Below are 20,150 nucleotides of genomic sequence, written 5' to 3'. Positions count from 1 at the left end.
TCTCGATTAAACTAGTTAAGTAACTGTAACCATCTAGCTTTAGCAAAGTTCACTTAGTTTAGCTCCTGCCTTGCTGAAGTATATTATATTCCGAACTAAATCTGCGACTGTTATTATTGCGTTGATTGTACATTGTGCTCCGTGTTACCATTCAAACCACCGATTTCTTCACCAAGTTCCTCCTCATAATATATAATATAAATAAGGGTCCTTCGAATGTTCTTTTCTGATTATTTCCACTTGGTGGAAACCTACCTTCCACCTACTTTGGCAGTGAACCAGCTGAACGTAGTTTTAATAGTCTCTTTTCAAGCTCTGTTCGAAATTCTGTCCAATACCGGAAGAAGTTTCTAACATGTTCGCAAAGATGCCTCATAGGAGCTCGTCAGAAACTAAAGCTTCATCCTCCCTTTGCTGCGGAAAATGTACCTGTTGGTAATGGCATTCCCTTTATTTCATGGATTCGTATCAACCTTTTCCTATGTCATCGCTTATGGTAAATTATGACCCTTGCAGATCATCAAATTTGAGGCCATGAAAAAAAATCCTGGCATACGAGCCAAATAAGTTAAGAGGAAGGGGTTTCCTTTGTCGATCCTTTGTTTTTAGTGTCGAAGTGAATGGCCTGGTGATCACTTCGAGCGTAATGTTTACTCAAACCACACACGTTACGATGGAGCCGTGATTATCGCCTAAGTCTCTTCTGCTTACGATGCTGATGTTTGTAAAACAAAACCTTATTAAAATCGGTTCAATGTCTGTCTGTCCGTCTGTCTGTCACAGGCACTTTTCTCAGAAACGGCTATACCGATTGACACGAAATTCGGTGAGAAGGTGGGAACTGTGGACCCCCAGACATGCAGTGAGTAATATCCTCCTACGTTGAGATTTAGGGAGGGTCCCCATACATGTAAAAGGGGGGTGTAAAAATTCCTTTCACGGACCCATTCTCAGAAACTACCCAGCCGAAAAATCAGTAGGCTGCCACTACATTCCTACGCTGCAAAATACCCTTCATACCGATATCTGTTCAGATAAAGTTAATAATAGAACCCAGGTTTAGTTTTGACATTTGGAGAAAAGGCAGGGAGTGCGGGTGTTGGAAATTGAACATTTATTTAACGGGCCCGACCTCAGGAATTACGCCAAAATCTGAAAGTCAGGAAACCGGAAGCTTGACGCTTCAGATATAAAAGATTTCATGTTTCCTTATGTGAAGAACGATGAGTGCATGACAGTTCCGTGTGTTAAAATAGTTCAACAGTTAAAAATTCAATCACCCTCTATTTTTTAAAGAGACCCTACACAAATAGTTTGACCTGGAAAGCACTGTATTGATAATAGTCAACCTCAAACACTTCACACTAGGAGTTCAATATTGTTAGCAAATGTGAAGAAGTTCACCTACAATATATGCAAGCAAGTCGGGAAACCAGAAGCTCGCCGCTTCAGGTATGAAAAATTTTGTTGATCTTTCATGTAATAATATTCGGGTGAACGATGTGTTCATTTATACATAACTCGTAATACATTGAACATAGTCGATATTCAATTCGATATTGACATTTTATCTCTTTCGGAGTAGTTTGTTAGTAATAGTAGGATTTTCACCAAACTTTCCAGTAAGTTTCTCCATATTAAAGTCTATCTTTCGGATCTAGAATAAACTTAAAGGGGGTTCGCAGTAGATTTTAAAAATACTATAATATTATATAATACAATTATTAACTGTATTTTTAGCAGATATCGGTATGGTGGGGATTCCGGAACCTTGTTGTCATATAGAGGCATCATCATGATCTTTTTAAGATTTTTCTGGTGGGTAGTTTCCGAAAATGTTTTCTTTATGACCCCCTTATTCCCCCTCGTGATTGATTAGGAAAGTACTATTAGAGGCCTTTCATTTAATACAACACATGACTATATTCGATGAAAAAAAAAATGTACATACCTCTTTTGCGTATATGGTCCCTTTAAGTTCCACATAGAAAGATGTAAATCACTGCATGCGTGGGCGTTCACAGTTCCACCCTCCCAGCAAATTTGGTGTAAATTGGTGATAAGTTTGAACTGGTATTACTTCAACACTAATAGACGGGTTTCAGTAAAACTGTCCTCTATGCTACTGCAAAATTTAGTACTCCTAGGGTGAACTTAAAGGCAGTATTGGTGTCGAGGCCTTAAAATACCTTCCCCACCGATAACTACTCAAATTAAGTTATAAGTGCTCAAGTTACGTTAGCTCAAAGTGGTCACTTAGATTTGTAGAAAACTTAGTGTTAAAATCACACTGTGAATAATTTTACATGCTAAATGGATATACATTACTGGATACATACAAACCAAATAGGTCTGCACTAAAATATACACAAAACCTTTCATACTTGAAACTTGTAGCTCCAGGTCTTAGACTTGTTAATACCGTTGTCGTTTTGCTTGGACCTACTGAAAACCCGTGCTTGTACAAGCAGGATCCAGAAGCCATATGATTGATTTCCTTATTTTTGCAGTTCTAGATTTTACCAGTAAACCGTTTTATGCGTCTGCACTTGAGATATGAGCTGATTTGCAAGTTGTCAGTACTGTTATAAACTAAGTGAAATTGATTCTCCGCTTCTATTGGGTCTCCTGACTATTGAGAAAATTATGAGCAAGAAAGAAGTTCAGGCTTCCGTGAGACAACGGATCGTAATTGTGTTTTTGACCAGGGGGTCAAAGGGTGGTACAAGTTCCAGGGCGGAACGTGCACTGGTAACCATGATGGAGCATAACACCTAGGAAACGCCTGCTGAACCAACAATAACAGCTGTACTACCAAGCCCTATCTCCACCTCCACGTGGTGACCGCTGGCAGCTCTTTCTTAACGAAAAGCTGCAGACGGAGAAGGACGAAGGCGAGTCTCCCGCGCCTAAAAACGGGAAAAATTGTACAAACTGGTTCTCCAGATTGGGGTTGGGTAGGGCTGACAACCCTACACGGAAAACTACATGTTACGAAGCTACAACGTGTAGTCCCTGTACAGAGATGAAGCTGCCAAGCAGCTAGCCGATACTCTGTTCCAATATAGGGCTGATGTAATAGCGTTGCAGGAAATGCGTTGGACATGGACCGATTTCCTTGAGAAACCCACTACATCATGTTTTATAGTGGCCATCCATTAAACCATGTGCTCGGAGTAGGTTTCTTAGTCAGCCAAAAAAAAACCTACTTTGAAAATGTAAACGAAAGGTTATGCACTCTGCGTTTGGAAGATAAATTTAAAAATATAAGCCTCACAGACGTTCACGTCCCTACGGAGGAGACTGCAAAGTCGGAGAAGGACACCTTCTACAAGGGAGTTGAGCGGACCCCCGAAGCATGTCCCAAGTGTGATATCCAAATCATACAACGGTCAAGTAGTGACGGAGCCCATATTCAGATGTTACGTCGGCTCCCGTAGCTTACATGGGGATACCAATGATAGCGGACTGCGGATTATTCAGTTAGCAGTATCGCATGAAATGTTTGTTGGAAATACCTGGTTTGCGCGGAAAGGGGTCCACAAACATACGTGAATCTCTACAGACGGGACAAGTATGAACCAAATTGACTACGTGCTGATCGAACGTCATTATCTCTCAGCCTTGACGAATGTAAGAACATATAGGGGGGCCAATATAGACTTGGATCACTATCTCGTAGGCATAGTGCTCCAGGCTCGAGTTACAACACCACCTACAATCCCCTCTTCATCAGGTGAAAGTGAATATTGAAGCATCCACAACACAGCCCTCCGTAACACCTATAATAGGGAAATTGAGGGCTAACCGCAATAACCGCAGCTAACAGAGATCAAGCATCAACAAATGATCTTCACAGCCACCAGCCGCCAGAAAAGTCGGAACGGCTGGTTCGAGGATGAATGTAAGCAAGCAACGGAACGGAAAAATGCTGCATACCGAGTAATGATGCATTCTCGAAGAACGCAGGCACGCGCAGAGACCCACCAAGAACTCCGTCGAAGCGACTTCACAGACGGAAGAAGGAAGCCTGGGAGGACCTACAGGTGCGTGAACTCGAAAAGTATAGGGAGCAACCGCACCAGACACACAAGTTTTACCAAGTCAGCAGTATGAAGCCTTACACACCTCGATGTTCATCCTGCCGAGACAAAGAGGGAAATCTGAATTCCGATAGAATGGGCATATTAGAGCGATGGGTTGAGTACTTTGATGAACCCCATACGCCCAGAACATGATTAACCCATACCAAAGAGGCTTCACTTGAGGCAAACCAGCAACAGTTCAGATTCTCTTTCTGCGGCAAGCGAAACTGTTGGAATATGGACATCAGTTGCACCATGTTTCCATCGATTTTAAAGGCGCCTATGAGAGCATAGCCAGGGTAAAACTATATACGGTCATGAGAAAATTCAGTATGCCGACGAAATTGGTAAGAACGGCTGATTTGTCGGTACCAATGTGCGGGGCCAGATAAAAGCAGCATTCAGATCGAGCTGGCGGCGCGAGATCTTGGGCTGCACATCAATGAAGGCAAGACGAAGTGCATGGTAGCAACGTCAGCGCCAAAAACCAATCAAAGAATAACATCGAATCGCATTGGTCAAACGAAAACGATAAAGATAGGAGACCACAACTTTGAGACCGTTGAACATTTTTCCTATCTAGGATCGAAAATCATAACCGCACACGGTTGTTGGCACCCAACAGAGCCTATTTCAGCTTACAAAAACTGTGGTTGTGCATATTGCATTATGTGTCACAATAATTTTCCTTTTCATAAACAAACAGAAATATAATAAAAATTTACTAGAATGAATCCTGTTTATATTATTATATTTTATTCAATACCGTATTTAAAATAACATCTGGTTTAAGGAACTATTACTCTGGCGCTTTCCTCATAGAAATGTTCCCTTTCGTGTCGTCTTGACGTTTTATTGTTCAGCCTAGAAGGTGTTTTCTTCAGAGTTTCTTTGGTTCTACGGTATTTAGCTCAAAAATTTTCAACGTCCTGACCATCAAATATCAAAATGCTCCGCATTGATTGTGATACGGTAAACCTACTTTCACCCGTGACTCTTTTTGTTTTTGACGTAGCTGTTAGTTGCTCAAAATTTTAGTGTTCCTTTCTCCTTCCGCACAAAAATTTACTTGCAAATGTCTTCCCTTTCGTTTTCTTTTCTAGCCAGATCTTCAACAGAGTCCTTGGCACTTCGGTTTATCATAAGTCAGTATGTCCTGTGCGTCAATAATTTGGCATCCATTTCAGTAGAACTGGACATAGGTGCTGACAGATCCAAACCATAATAAAATCACTAAGATTCCAAAATTTTCAACTACTAAAATGTCTTATTTTTCTTTTTTGCAGGTAAGCATTCAAGGATATTTTCTGTGTCGATTGACTTCGACGAATTATGTGGAAACTTGGATATTGGCGAAAGAAGTAAAGTTAGTTTTCTAAACAAAAATCTGGTAAGATAAATAAAAGATTATGCATACAGGTCGGTCTTTCTTATCCTCTTCATGTTGTAATAACATTTTCGAAAAAGTGTATCATATAAATGATAAAGTCGTTAATTAGGGTAGATGTACTTCCTAAAAGTTTCTATTCACATCAGATGACGGAGGAAACCTGGTTAGCAAGTCATGTAACTTTAAATACATGAGAACAGTACGAGTATTATCAAATTATCTCGTTCAATTAACTGAAAATACCACAAAGTAGCACTTAACCGAATTCATGCTGATAGCTTAGATTAGTTACAGCGGGGAGCAAACATTGTTCCACGATATTCAGTTTCTGGCATCCCTTGAACGATAATCACATGATAATCCTAATGATACTTGATTCGTATACGTTAAGGACTAAAGCGCTTACCATAACCAGGAAATTCACTCATAATCAATTTGGCAATAATATATTTTGAGATGAATCAATTTAGCAAGCCATGCGATTGGTTCAGTTTGAATTATTTGTTTGTGATTTATTATTTTTCATTTATCATTTCTAAATTTCTACCACATTCGAGGCTCACACAAATTGTCTAAAGATGTATGACTTTTCGAATAATGATATGAAAAAAAAGATTAAAGTGTTAGGCGCTTGGCAAAAAAAATATCAAGAATTGCTAGCAGCCATATAACGCCTTCCATCTGTCATTAAGTTCATTCTTTTCTGTGTTAAAAAGCATTTAATCCAAACTAGCTCAATGTCAAGTATTTCAAACAAAGTGAGTAAAGGACTCATTCGGATCTGCCCCCACTTAAATGTAACTTCTCCGAAGTACCCCTTGACATCTACCTTCTTTACTAGTCTTCCAAAATTTAGCCTGGTGCGTTGAATCTTGCACCGGACTGGGTTTGCGATCACAGTCTTCGGAAGTGTATCACGTTAAATCATGCTTGGACAGAAGACAATACTTTGATAACTAATGACTTGTTCGCCTGCATGGAGTCAAACATCTCGCTACCCAATTGCCACAATCGAGAAAGGGAAAATCCACGCCGGATATCCCGGAAATAAGTTCGAAACTCTACCATTTGTGACAATGCACTTGTTATGTTCCTGGCTTTATGACGAGTGGTCCTCTGATCAAGGATGTACTTCACTTTGTACCCCAGAGTGGGTCTGGAAGTAATAATAAATAGCACCGATTGAGACTGCGTTGAAAGCATAGGGGGAGCCTTGGCTTTTTTGATCAAAACCTGTACGCAAATTCAGGTGCTTCATTGTGAGGCCTGTGATTATATCCGCTGGTGGGTTTGTTTTGCTGATAAAAGCTAATGAGGGCTTGAGCGCTTAGGTTCCAGGCCGTGCTTGTGAAGATGTTCACCTCTCTCTCTTAGATAAAACTTAATATACTTGCTAAAAGTAGCTGCTAATCAGCAAAAATAAGGGTACTATCTCTCCTCGCTTTGATACTTGTCTCTTGAAGGCATGTCATGGATCGACCTGCTTTGCACAAGTGCCGGACACTGTCCCTGGACGTGTATAGAGGTTTCTTCCTCCTCCTCACAAAACCTGCAGGCAGTGTCCGTAGATATCCCTAGCTTCCCTAGGTGATAGTTCAGCCAACAATGACCAGTGAGAATTCCCACTATGATTCGGAGGTTCTTTTTGGTGAGGTTTAAGCAATCCTTTGTGCGTATTGGTTCGTATCCCTCAATAAGCACCCTGGACTGCTCCATCCCTGGTAGGCCCGCCCAGTTCCCTCAATCGTTCCCCTTTCATTTTTTAGATTCATAGCCATGAAACCGTTTCCGATTCCACAGAAGGATTCTTACCCGTGTAAAGGCGTCCCTGCTCCCTTCTTGGCTAGTTCGTCCGCTGCTTCGTTGCCTTCCAATCGAGCATGGCCTGGAGCTCAAAGTACCCAGACCTTGTTGGACAAGCCGAGTGTATTCAGTCTCTCAAGGCATTCCCACACAAGTTTAGAGTTCGCCTGGTTGGACCTAAGTGCCTCGATCGCTGCTTGGCTATCGGTGAGAATAGCACTGTTCTGCCCCCTGTAGTTCCTTTCCAGATTAAAGGAGGCACATTTGTCTGTGGCGTATATTTCTGCCTGGAATACGCTAGTGCACCTGCCCATTGGCTCAAAGTACATTTTCCTTGGACCAATGACACCACTCCCTCTGCTGTGAGGGATCCGTCAGTGTACCAAGTAATCAGTTGCTGGTTTAAGCCGTATGTCGCAGCCAGGTTCTCCCAGTTTGCCTTTTTACTCTAATGTGTTTCAAACTTGTTATCGAAGTGAAACCTCGTTGTCATGTTATCCCTTGGTATCAGTAATTCGGGATACCGCCTAGAAAGAATATCAATCTTCCTTCGATTTAGGCAGCTCCCCGCCTCACTGATACTACCGGCCACTCTTAATATTGCCTTCCTTGCCTGCATCTGTATGTGCAGATAGAGAGGGGTTAATCCCGGAAGGACCTCCAAGGATGCTGCTGGGCATGTCTTCGTTGACTCACTGATACACACGCAAGCCAGCCTTTGGAGCTTATGTAATTCCCTGGCTTGTGTGCACAGTTCGGTTCTTTCCGCACACATTACCGCTCCATAGGTAATCATTGGCATTACTATTGCAGTATATATCCAAAGTAGTATCTTCGGGCTGCAACCCCATTTTTTTCCTGCTATGGATCTAGAAGTCATCGGAACCCTCGTGGCTTTCCGACATTCCCAAATATTTTACCTCTGTTTGTCGTTTGACTCCATATCATGTAATACTATGGCTCTCAGGCGATCAAGCTTACGCCTCCTAGTGATTCTATGGTGGTTTTGGCTGGGTTGATCCGCAGTCCCACCTTCCTGCACCAGGCACTAGTAACTCTTTAGTCCAGTTTGGATTCTATCACATAGGGTATCTTCATATTTGCCCCTACAGATTAAAACATTGTCGTCCGCGTAACCCTGGACATGTATTCCAGTATTTGTTAACACGTCCAGGAGTACATCCACTACCATACTCTACCCCATCCTGTGGACAGAGGATGAGTGGTGTTCATGACAATAGAATTTGTACCTTCTATTTGCTTGTTCTCTAGCATTTTGCCCATCCAGAATGCCAGGGTGTTTCTCACTCCCTTGCGGCTCAGGGCATCTTGTATTTCTGTGTGCGATGTGTTGTCGAATGCTCCTTCGATATCCAAAAACGCGCACAGTGCAATTTCTTTTGTTTCTATGGCATCCCGTAGTACCTCCGTCAGCTGATACAGACAGACAGTTGACCGTCCTGCCCGGCAAGCGTGTTGACACCTATGTAGGGGATTATGCTTTAGAACGTTAGTTCTCATATAGTTGTCTATGACCTTCTCCACCGTTTTGAGTACGAACGACGTTAGGCAAATTGGTCTGAAATATTTCGGGTGAAAAGGATCCTTTTTACCCGCTTTTGGAATAAAGACCACTTTTGCCCGTCTCCATGCCCTTGATATATATCATCATCATCATCATCAACGGCGCAACAACCGGTATCCGATCTAGGCCTGCCTTAATAAGGAACTCCAGACATCCCGGTTTTGTGCCGAGGTCCACCAATTCGATATCCCTAAAAGCTGTCTGGCGTCCTGACCTACGCCATCGCTCCATCTTAGGCAGGGTCTGCCTCATCTTCTTTTTCTACCATAGATATTGCCCTTATAGACTTTCCGGGTGGGATCATCCTCATCCATACGGATTAAGTGACCCGCCCACCGTAACCTATTGAGCCGGATTTTATCCACAATCTGACGGTCATGGTATCGCTCATAGATTTCGTCATTGTGTAGGCTACGGAATCGTCCATCCTCATGTAGGGGGCCATTTTAGATAGGAGAAATTGTCAACGGTCTCAAAGTTCTATTCTTCTTCGTGTTTGACCAGTGCGGTTTGATGTTGTTGGTTGATTCGTCTTCGGTGCTGACGTTGCCACCATATATTTTGTCTTGCCTTCATTGATGTGCAGCCCAAGATCTCGCGCCGCCTGCTCAATCTGGATGAAGGCAGTTTGTACGTCTCGGGTGGTTCTTCTCATGATGTGTATATCGTCAGCATAGGCCAGTAGTTGGGTGGACTTAAAGAGGATCGTACCTCTTGCATTTACCTCAGCATCACCGATCACTTTCTCGAGGGCCAGGTTAAAGAGGACGCATGATAGAGCATCCCCTTGTCGAAAGACATATGTATTTTAAATTACGTTTAAGAATTATGCAAGCTTTTTTTTCACAAGAGGAGTAGCAAATTACCTGCATGCTTCCTCCTTGCAGACCGCGAACCTCCCCCGGGACACCCAGGGCTCCTGGGCCAGCGCTATTCCAATGTTCTCCTTGGAACTTGCCCTTGCAATTACCGCAGATGCAGCTTTCGCATGGTGGAGGTTTATCTGGGCTATCTTAGTGCTGGCCATTGGCTCCGTTATTGTTTGGAGCTCTTCTTCACTGTCGGAGTATCGCCCTCCTCCTCCGACATGGCGCTTTCCTGCGCATCGCTGTCCACCCTGACTCTAGGAGTCCTAGGGCTAGGTCGTCCAGCTTCTGCTCTTCACTGGGCAACAGGTCTACTTCCCTGGTTGATCCAGTCCTTTCCGCCTCTATGGCTTTCGAGACTTCTTCGGGAACCTCGGTATGTTTTTTACTCAGTGTCTCCTCCGAGGTATCTTTTCTCGGCTTTTCCCTGTGCACATGCACGGATATGTTTCCAAATCGGAAGTTGATATGGCAACTCCGACGTTTGATTGCCTCCAGGGATCGGTCATCTATCCCAATCGTGAGGAGTTTACCCTTGCCCTCCACCTTGCTTCTGAAGACTCTCCATAGTCGGGTATGGAGATCTTAATTCTGGGCGATTAGGAGGTCCATAAGGTCTTCTGTTTCTATTGTCGCGGCTTTTGGTAGAAAAACTGTCACAATGTGTGCTCCTGGTATATCATCCCCAGCACATGTTGACAGTTTCACAATCTACGAACTATGGTTCTAATCCACTCTGCAGTGTCGTCCGTCGCGCAGTCCACCAGTATAAGGCCTGGTCGAAAGCGTATTCCGGTGAATACAAGCTTCGAAGTTCATCCCTTGCACATCTGCCTGACGACAAGGTCCTCAATAGTTTCCTGCTCCTCACGAGTGAGTATTTGCTCGGGAGACATTTTTGGCACTAGCGTAGCTAATGGCGGGCTTCCTGAGTCCTGCCTTCACTCCTGACCTGCCCGGGTTTTCTCCCCCTTGGGTTCAGGATTTTTTGGGAGCATTCCCTTCATACGGACTGATCTCTGCTGCTCCCCGCTTCCTCGGCTCCGGTGGAGATGGCTGAGCCTTCTTAAAGGTCTTTTCTGGTTTCAAGCCTTCCTTCAGGTAGCGCAGGTACCATTTAACACCGGCGCCACTGAGACCTATCTCCTTCCGGACGTCTGTTATATTTATCTCAGACGTGCTTTTGCTGATCCCTGCTCTTTGAGCAGTGGTGTTCGTTGGTTGTTGTCCACGCAGTACACCAATGTTAACCTTGGATCCACTGCTTGACGTCCCAATTTCTCCCTTCTTGGTAGTAATCACCTGGCTCTCAGCATTTCGGAGATGTGCCTCCGCATGATTAACCTGATTTTGTGCGGTACGGGGCCCCGCTTTGTTGGTTTTCGTTTTGATAATCTTCCGCGTAAGTTAGATTCAAGGTATTTGCTGAGAAAACTATGATATTTTTCCTCTTGCTATGAAATTGGTATTGTGGGATGACCACAGCTAGGCGCTAGGTAGAGGAGCTTGTGGTAATTTACTACTACACTAGAGGTGTCCAAAAATACATGAAGATGAAAGCAACGAATTGTAACTCTCCTAATGGTAAGAGATCATACACTTCGAACCCATCCACTACTTTGAAAAATCAAGTTGTCGCCGTGGCACGAATGTTGGAGACGTCATCTGGCACTGCTGCAGGTCTGTCCTCATATAAATGCCAAGAGACATGGTTTTGTTTTAACAAAATTTGTAACATTGGATCAGTAAAGGCGATAAGGATCTTCTTCGAAGAGAGATCCTCGATATCGACAGCATGCGTCCTGATATAAAAATTATTAGAGGAAGCCACGTCAAGGGATCCGGTAGTGTACACAGAATCAAGTGGCCTTGAACTTTTAATAGTTTGTAATGCGAACGGTCAGCATATTTGTGGGAATAGTAGCAAATGCAATCCTGTTTGACTATATCACTTCAGCTAGTCTCTGCGGGAGTGCACCCTCCGTTCGTGGGGCAAAGGAAAAGTGAAGTAATTAACCCAACAATCTGCACTTCAAAGTTCTTAGAATTGATCAGAGTGCTAAAAAGACTTAGCAAATCAATCAGATAACTTCTAAATCGTGCTTGCAAAAGCAATAAGAACGACAACTGGTTTAAATACCGGAACCCACAGCGTGAATATAATAATAATAATCGTTGACGAAACAATCCGTATTAAATTAGGGCATTGAAGTGTGTTAGAGCACTTCATTTGGACCGTGACGATACACTACATCACACTGTAGGAGGCAATGTGGTCAGCATTGTGCTCATCCGAGATTATTGAACTGATTTGACTGAGGCACTCATTCACAGCTAAGTCAACTGGTATCCGAGATCCAGTCACGACAACAAATACTTCTGCCACCAGTATAAGGAGAGGGTCGTAAAACGGTCGAAATGAAATTCCTGTCGAGCGTATTGTGAGGAATTGGAGCAGGAGTTTACTTCGAATAAAACTTTTCGCTTGGAACAAAAGACGACGGTCTTTCAGACTGAAGTGTATGCGATCGTAAGGGCTGCAACGTGAACGATTGACGAGCGGTTAAAGGTCAGGCACATCCCAATCTACACTCAAGCTGTATTGCGACGTTGAGCAGTCCTTCGATCACTTCAAAAATCGTTCAGGAATCTAAAAATTGTTTGAACTCTGTTTCTAGATTCAATTCAATGGCACTACTTTGGATATCCGCTCATTGTGGCGGGAAATGAAATCTCGGATGATTTAGCAAAACAGGGTTCAATTTCCCCCATACCCGGACCGGAACCAGCAATTGGAGTGTCAGTTACACCGAAAACTGGGAATAAGCTGTTAAATACACAAAACTCTTTTTTTGTCAGAACCAAACAAACATCTGGCAAAGTTTATCTTTTGGAAAAGCAGGAAGACTCACAGAAGTGTTGTGGGCAAGCTGCTTGGCCATAGTCCACTAGCTGAACATATGTTCAGAATAGAAATTGTTCAAGATGATACGTGGCCCTCCTGTAGTGAGGAAACAGAATCCATGGAGGATTTTCAATGTGAATGCCCCGCCTATGAACGCATCGAAAATCAAATTTGTTATGTTTATTTGCTCCAACTGCACCTGATAACATCACATCCACTAATAGAAATCCTGCGATAAATAAACGAATCCGTGACATTCCGTTAGACGGGTGAATCGAGTACAATGGACCATTAGGGATTGAGTGCTCAGAGGCTATGCTTCTCCCTCACCTCAAACACACGCCACCCTTAAGTGTAGGTGCAGCAACTCCCTTCTTATTCCGAAGGAGCTTTGCCTTCTTTCGCAATGGCTTCTTCTTTCGCCTGCAGAGATTGGCGTGTCCGAGGGCGTATAGATCCCTACTTGCATATCGGTGTTAGACCAATTTTCCTAGTAGAGGTAGAGGAAGGCAAGACTTAACCCGCAGTCTCCCTCTCCCTATGGCTTAAATTTCAATCTGCCGCATCTTTCTCTATCTTCTGGAAAATTTAGACAGACCGCAGTTTGCAGTTTAGTCTATTATGAGGATTGTTGTGCTCTTTTTTTCTGGCTGATTTTTGCCATTGAAGTAGTTTTCCACTTGGTGGGGTCTCCAAAATCTGTGTTTTGACCCCGACTTGAATGCTCGATGTCTAGGGTAAATTCGAAATTTGTGAATTTTTGCCACTTGCAAAGTACATGTTGTGGACAACCTCAGTTATAGTATTGAACTTCTTCAGGCTACACCACCATGTCAAGGTTGTGTCCGATGGGAGTAGACGGAAGTACGTGTTTATAGACTCCGGGGTCAGTACTACCAAAATCGAAATGAATTAAAAATGGTAATAGTAGTGATGATGTCGTCCGTTCACACCGGCCGACTTTCAACTAACTAGCAAACATTTTGAACCTTGACTGAAAGGTTTAAAGCAATTCGATGGCAAAGGGCTTCATGATACCATTATACAATTTTAACAAATTAATGCGCGCTTAGCATGTGAATACGTATTTGCTCTTACTGTCAAACTCTTCAAGTATGACTTCTTCTCATAAACTGCACGACAAAGTTCTTTGACTATAATTTTTCGTCTGACTAGATAGAAACATTCCCCCGTTCATTTCTTATACTCATTCCAAAAATTTCATGCAAAAGTGAATCTGGGAAACAGGTTTCCTAAAGAACATGGAACGAACCTTACATGCATAAATTGAGTGCTCGAAGATCTACTGGCAACATAAAGCACAAAAACGAACAACACGACAAGGAGCGTTGTTACCCGGTCATGTCTGCAACTGCACGATTCTCGATTAAATCATAAAGGTTAATTATGCATACATATCAAGTCGACCCATTGTATCCATGTTTTGGATCTATTTATGACTCGGGTGCACGCCTCGGCGTCTTTGAGCTTTTTCTGCCACACTGAGTCCGAGAGCCAACTAGATTCCTTCCTTCGGCATTGCTACAGGTATCCATCTTGTTTGTTTCTTCAGTTCAGAAGTTTTTTATTCTGGAGGAAGATTTTGTGCATATTTTTGAGAAGGTCGCTCTCATTTGAAGTCGATTATGAGTAATCCTTCCCTTTAAACCTATTTCTTACAGACTATCACGAAACACTTAAGTATTCCCGTCATTCCAGCGAATAGCATTCCACATTTCGAGGCTTCGAATACATCTGGCAGTGCTAACTCCATTTCTAGCTTCTAACCTATGCATACTTTCTATGCACGTCGCTCTCAGAAAAGAAAAATTCTTATTCGCTGACGTTACCTGCCTTATGCATCATTTAATGACTACCTTTCGCGCTTCACTACTGCCATCACCACTACCATCGCAAATGTTTATAAATATTTAATAAAGAGCGAATACATTACCGGTTGCCGGGGCTAATGCTATATCGCCATCACCTTCGCGATGAGGCCATTACACCCCTTCATTTCTTTTGCGTGCACTTCGCCCCACGTTCTACCTTCGGAGATATTCTATTGTATTTAGCGGATGACATACGAGTTGTAATAGCGCTAAAAGTTAAAACAATATTTTTTACTTTTATGTGGGCAGTGCGGATAGATAGAGGTTTCTGTGCCTGAGTGGCGGTAATATACTCATGCCGTACACGGGAGTGTTTTACTGAGTTCACAGCGAGGAATATGATATAGTTTCTATCAAAAGTGAATAACAGATAAAACATTGTAACCCGAACGACCGTCTTCGATTTGATCCGCGTATCGATTTACTCAGCAAACACTGATTTATCAGTTGTTGAGGCGTATCGCTAAGTACCCTCAGTAAAAATATTAATCACAAAACGTTTCTACACATGTGATGTGCAGCTCCTGAATATGAAGGTTGCTCTTTGTGCGTAATTGAGCAACAGTTTGTAAGTGGATTGCTACCAGTAACAGCATTTATCGAGAGGTAAACCCCGCCAGATCTGGCAATTAGTAATAGTATAAATGACTTAATTCCTCCTTTGTTTGAATTAATGACGTGGCTTTGCTCTTCGATTGTATGTGGGAATCCTGCTATTCCTGGAATATATTACCACATAAGCTACAACTGTTCATAATGTATGCAGGTATTCTCTTCGAAAAGTAACTTAGTATACTTATGTAGTTTCAAGTGTTATTCATGTACATATTATATATGTGCATATATACATTTTCTCGCATGCACAATTCGTATCCTAGGACACCTTGGCAGCAGCCTCGTCCAGATTGACCGGTAGGGCAAGTTCGTCGAAATGGTGGTCTTTGATGTCGTTTTGCTATCGGAGCTCAGTCGCGCCAAGAGCGCTGGGGCCTTGTTGGTAAGTTGTGTTTCATCAAGGCTCACGAACGCACAGATGGGTGTGCCTAAAAGTATTGCGTCCTATAAAGCCAAGTTCTATGCTTAAAAAAGCCGACCTGCAGAGAGACCAACACTTTTTCTTATTTTTTATTTCGAAGAATGCCTGATTGTACTATTTAAGACTCTGGCACTTCTTTTACAGATTGTCCTTAAATGGCTGCGTGCCGGGTAATAATATTGTCTGAAAAATTATTTCGCTTTTTGAAATATGTTAAGATCGCTTGTCATGATGGTATGCAAAGCGGCAATTCGAAAGTTGAGTTCTCTCTCAATCATCCACATGTTCATTTCACTGTCGGAATTCTATAAATCAAGGAAATGTACCACATTTTCGTCAATAAGATTGATTGATAACCGTAGAATTGGCAACGGTTTTCACATTTTCACCGACCTTGAAGTTTTTACGATAGAACAAATTTCCCTAAGCATTACCGAATCAGCCTTACTTCTAATTGTTCATTCGGCTGATCAATCGGGCATCTTGTTACGTTCATTGAGATGAGCTTCGTCGTTACTCACGAAACCACTATCAAAAACTGTCTTTGTCTGTGCTTTAACGCCGCCTCCTAGCTGGTCTCAACAGTCGGACTTATGAAACCAGCCTGCAGAATATAGAATGCCCCTCTGATTCAAAAAAAGCTTCCTAGAAGTAAAATTGTGAACGGTGATCTTAATGTCAAGAATGGCCCTGATAATATCTTACTTGAGCTTGTGATGGGGAGGTGTGGCCTTGATGGACGTAATAACTATGACAGGCTTCGCAATTTCTGCAATTTTTATTGCTTCATCATCGGAAGGAAGTAAAATCTGCCAACAACGCCAACAACGATTTCGGTACCGTATCCGCATCAGGAAAGAGTTTGCACGTCCTTTCGATAATCTACGAAGAACGTCAGGGATAGACTTCTCATTTACGATGATGAAGAAAAGACGTTGACTACACTGATGACATCTACTTACTCTTTTACCACGTTATAGACCTTGACCGAATGACTCATCGGACGGCATCGGGCGAAGGAGGTAATCAGAATCAGAAGATAAACGTGTGCAAGACCGAGGGACACTAGTGAGTCAAAATATTCACATGTTGTTTCCTTGGAATTCTGCTATTTAACATTGTTGACATTACCCGAGTTGGGTTGCTCCGCTTTGTACTCTGTACTGCAGACCCAATCAAGGCATCAAGTTTTGGACACAAACTGTAAGTTGAAGGTGTTTTGAGAAGTTTCGAATAGCTGAGTGGTTAGAGCACAAAGCTGTCGTACGGAAGGTCGCGGTTCAAATCTCGCTGGCGGCAGTGGGATTTGTATCGTGATTTGACTTCGAATAACAGTCGACTCAGCTGTGAATGAGTACCTGAGTCAAATCAGGGTAATAATCTCGGGCGAGCGCAATGCTGACCACATTGCCTCCTACAGTGGTCTGTAGTGTACCGTTACGGTCTTGAATGAAGTTCTCTAACACACTTCAAGGCCCTGATCCAATATGGATTGTTGTGCCAACGATTATTATAATTGAGAAGTTCCAGGATGTTTATTAAGAACTCTTCGAAACTGATTAATTAAAGACACTTTACCATGAGCTCAGAGCCTATCATAAGGTCAGTTGGGTTTCAATTGACTGACACCGTATGAGTAATCCGATCGAAAGGTTCCCAATCAGCAGTAAATTTAGGAGCTGCCTCCTGAATGTGCACAATACAAAAGCCGACATTAAAAATGCTGTTCTCTCGGACACTGCACAGGTCGTCAGCCACGTGCCGAAAGGGCATCTTAAGACATGAAGTCTCTACTGACCACTGCGAGGGATGGGCGTGACACTCCCGATTCTGAAGCCAAACGAAATCCGAAAAAATCAGAGTAGTATACGGCGTGACAGGAGAAAATTTGCTATTGTGCTGGTCAGGGAAGCGGAATATGTCGCAGATCACAACGGTTTCAGAAGTGTACACCGCATCATGAAAGTGTTTGCATGTCTTCTTCTTTTTCTTCAGCCTTTGTCCCGTTCACAAGCGGGGTTGGCTCGTCGTGATCGGCTTCGCCATTTGGCTCTATCGAATGCCTGATCTGGGTGCAATCTCGAGGCTTTCAAATCCCCGTCCAGCGTATCAAGCCACCGTTGCTTAGGTCTGCCTTTTGGTCGTTTACCATCGACTTCGATGTTCAGACCAATCTTTGCAAGTGAATTCTCGTTTGCACGAATTGCGTGACCATACCATCGAAGACGCCTCTCTCGCAACTTTTCCACGATCGGTGCAACCCCATAACGATCGCCGATATCCTCATTTCGGATGTGATCTAAACGTGTGACGCCACTAGTCCAACGTAGCATCTTCGTCTCCATTACCGCGAGACGCCGTTCATTGTCTTTTATGGTCGGCCAACACTCAGAACCATAGAGAGCGACTGGACGGACGACATTGCGGTAAATTTTAGATTTGAGACGTTCGTTGATACGTCGATCACAAAGGACGCCAGTTGTGGAACGCCACTTCATCCAGGTTGCGTTAATGCGTGAAGCAATTTCATAACGCAGCTCTCCATTGGCTGATAGCGTTGACCCGAGGTATTTAAATCGCTCAGTTCTGGGCAGATCACTGCCGCTGACAGTGATTGTGCCTGTTTCATGGGGATCGGTCGTCAAAAATTCAGTTTCATTCAATCTGAGACCGTGTTGCATGAGGCGATCATTCCATTTTTGAACAAGTTGTTCGAGATCATTTTTGCTATCAGATGCTAGGAAAACATCATCTGCATAAAGCAATGTGTAGGGCGCTGGACGTTGGATATCCCGTGTGACGGTGTCCATAACAAGGACAAAGAGGAGTGGTGAGAGGGCACTTCCTTGATGAACACCAACAGAGACACGAAGCGGTTTTGATACACCCGCCATACTTCGAACTTTACTTTTCGGATCGTGGTAGAGCAATTGAACCCAGCGCACGAGTTCTTCTGGCACGAAGTGTTGTCGTAAAGCATACCAGATGAGTTCGTGTGGCACACGGTCAAACGCTTTCTCAAGATCCAGAAAGGCAATGTAAAGAGGGCGATGCTTCTCACGGTGTTTCTCCATGAGTAACCGCGCAGTGTGTATTGCGTCAGTAGTTCCGCAGTTCTTGACAAATCCGGCTTGATTCACGGTTATTTCAACGATTTCGCGAATACGGTTGTCAAGAATGCGTTCAAAAATCTTCATGGTATGGGAAAGTAACCGGATCGGACGGTAATTTGAACATTCTGCTGGGCTACCTTTCTTTTTCCATATTGGAACAGTGGTACTTTCTTGCCAGTCAGATGGTGTTCTTCCTTCCTGAATAACCCGGTTAAAGAATTCACTGAGCCACGGTGTTGGGTCCCAGCTCTTTGCTTTCCAGAGCTCAGATGCGATGTCGTCAGGTCCTGTTGCTTTCCCCGATTTCATTTGTTTTATTGCCTCCTCGACTTCAGTTGCGCTGACTGGTGGAACTGCTCCAAATGTCGGCAATGATTGTGGAAGTGGAGGATGAGCAAATTCTTCAGTTGAAATCTGCTCGAAGTATTCTCGCCATCTATCCGTCGCGGCTCGACGATCAGTAAGCAAAGTACCGTTCTTGTCATTAACACAACAGAAGTGTTCGATATCCTGTGTGCGTTCATCACGGCTTTTAGCAAGTCGGTACAGATCTCTCTCGCCATCCCGAGTGTCCAGTTTATCGTAAAGATTTTTGAAATGGTTCGCTCGGGTGACAGCGACCGCTTTCTTTGCTTCCCGGTTGGCATTCTTATAAATTTGCCAATTAGCAGGCGTTTTATCGTCGAGAAATTTGTGGTAGAGGCGTTTCTTTTCACGGACCTTCATTTCAACATCATCATTCCAAAGCCAAGTATCTCGGTTGATGTACCGCTTACCCGGCTTGGTGACCCCGAGGGTTGCAGAGGCCGCTTTGTGGATCGTGTCTTTCATTTGGTTCCATGATTCTTCCACATTCGTAATGGTTGGCAATCGTATGAGTGAGACCGTTTCTTCGTTCTTCTCACCAAATCGCCACCATTTAATGCGCGGCGGGCCAGTGCGTTCCTCACGCCGTTTTATCGGTGGCTTAATTCGCAAGACAGCAATCAACGGCCGATGTTGAGGTGCGATGGTCTCATAGGGAACGACTTTGCAATCAGTGACAGTGGTAAAATGTTGGCGTCTTATGAGAATATAGTCGATTTGCGTTTTATTGTTCCCACTATAAAATGTGGGAAGATGAGACAATCGTTTGATGAACCATGTATTCATAAGTACAAGGTCATGGGTGTCCGCAAAATCGATTATACGTTCGCCACCTTCATTGCGCGCTCCGAACCCCTTTCCCCCATGGCACCTGTTACCGTCTGCCTTTTCACCCACATGACCATTAAGGTCGCCGGCAATGATTATGTAATCATCAGCAGGCACGTGACAAGTCTTTTCATCGAGAAGTTGCCAGAAGGCATCTTTCTCGGCATCAGGTCGACCTGTCTGTGGTGCATACGCGGTGAAGAAGTGAATAGTGCGATCAGCTGATATAATGGTGAGCTTCATCAGCCGATCATCAAATCGTTCGACTTCTTTAATGGCAT

The 20,150-nt window shown here is 43.4% G+C and overlaps 1 protein-coding gene across 7 annotated transcripts in view; it reads left to right on the top strand.

The window, feature by feature from the left end:
* Positions 1–20,150, top strand: part of LOC119651223 (polypyrimidine tract-binding protein 1) — a 602,545-nt gene that overhangs the window by 355,893 nt on the left and 226,502 nt on the right. The window contains exon 1 of one of the 7 annotated variants that reach the window (XM_038054686.1): positions 14,735–15,132. The exons of the other annotated variants lie outside the window; for them this stretch is intronic. The gene's annotated coding sequence lies outside the window, so the exon portion shown is untranslated. Of the gene's footprint in view, positions 1–14,734; positions 15,133–20,150 lie in introns of those variants that run through there. 7 annotated transcript variants of the gene reach the window in all.

This window comes from Hermetia illucens, chromosome 3, assembly GCF_905115235.1.
Source record: "Hermetia illucens chromosome 3, iHerIll2.2.curated.20191125, whole genome shotgun sequence".
Taxonomy (NCBI): Eukaryota; Metazoa; Arthropoda; class Insecta; order Diptera; family Stratiomyidae; genus Hermetia; species Hermetia illucens.
This window is presented reverse-complemented; position numbering and strand designations above follow the sequence as displayed.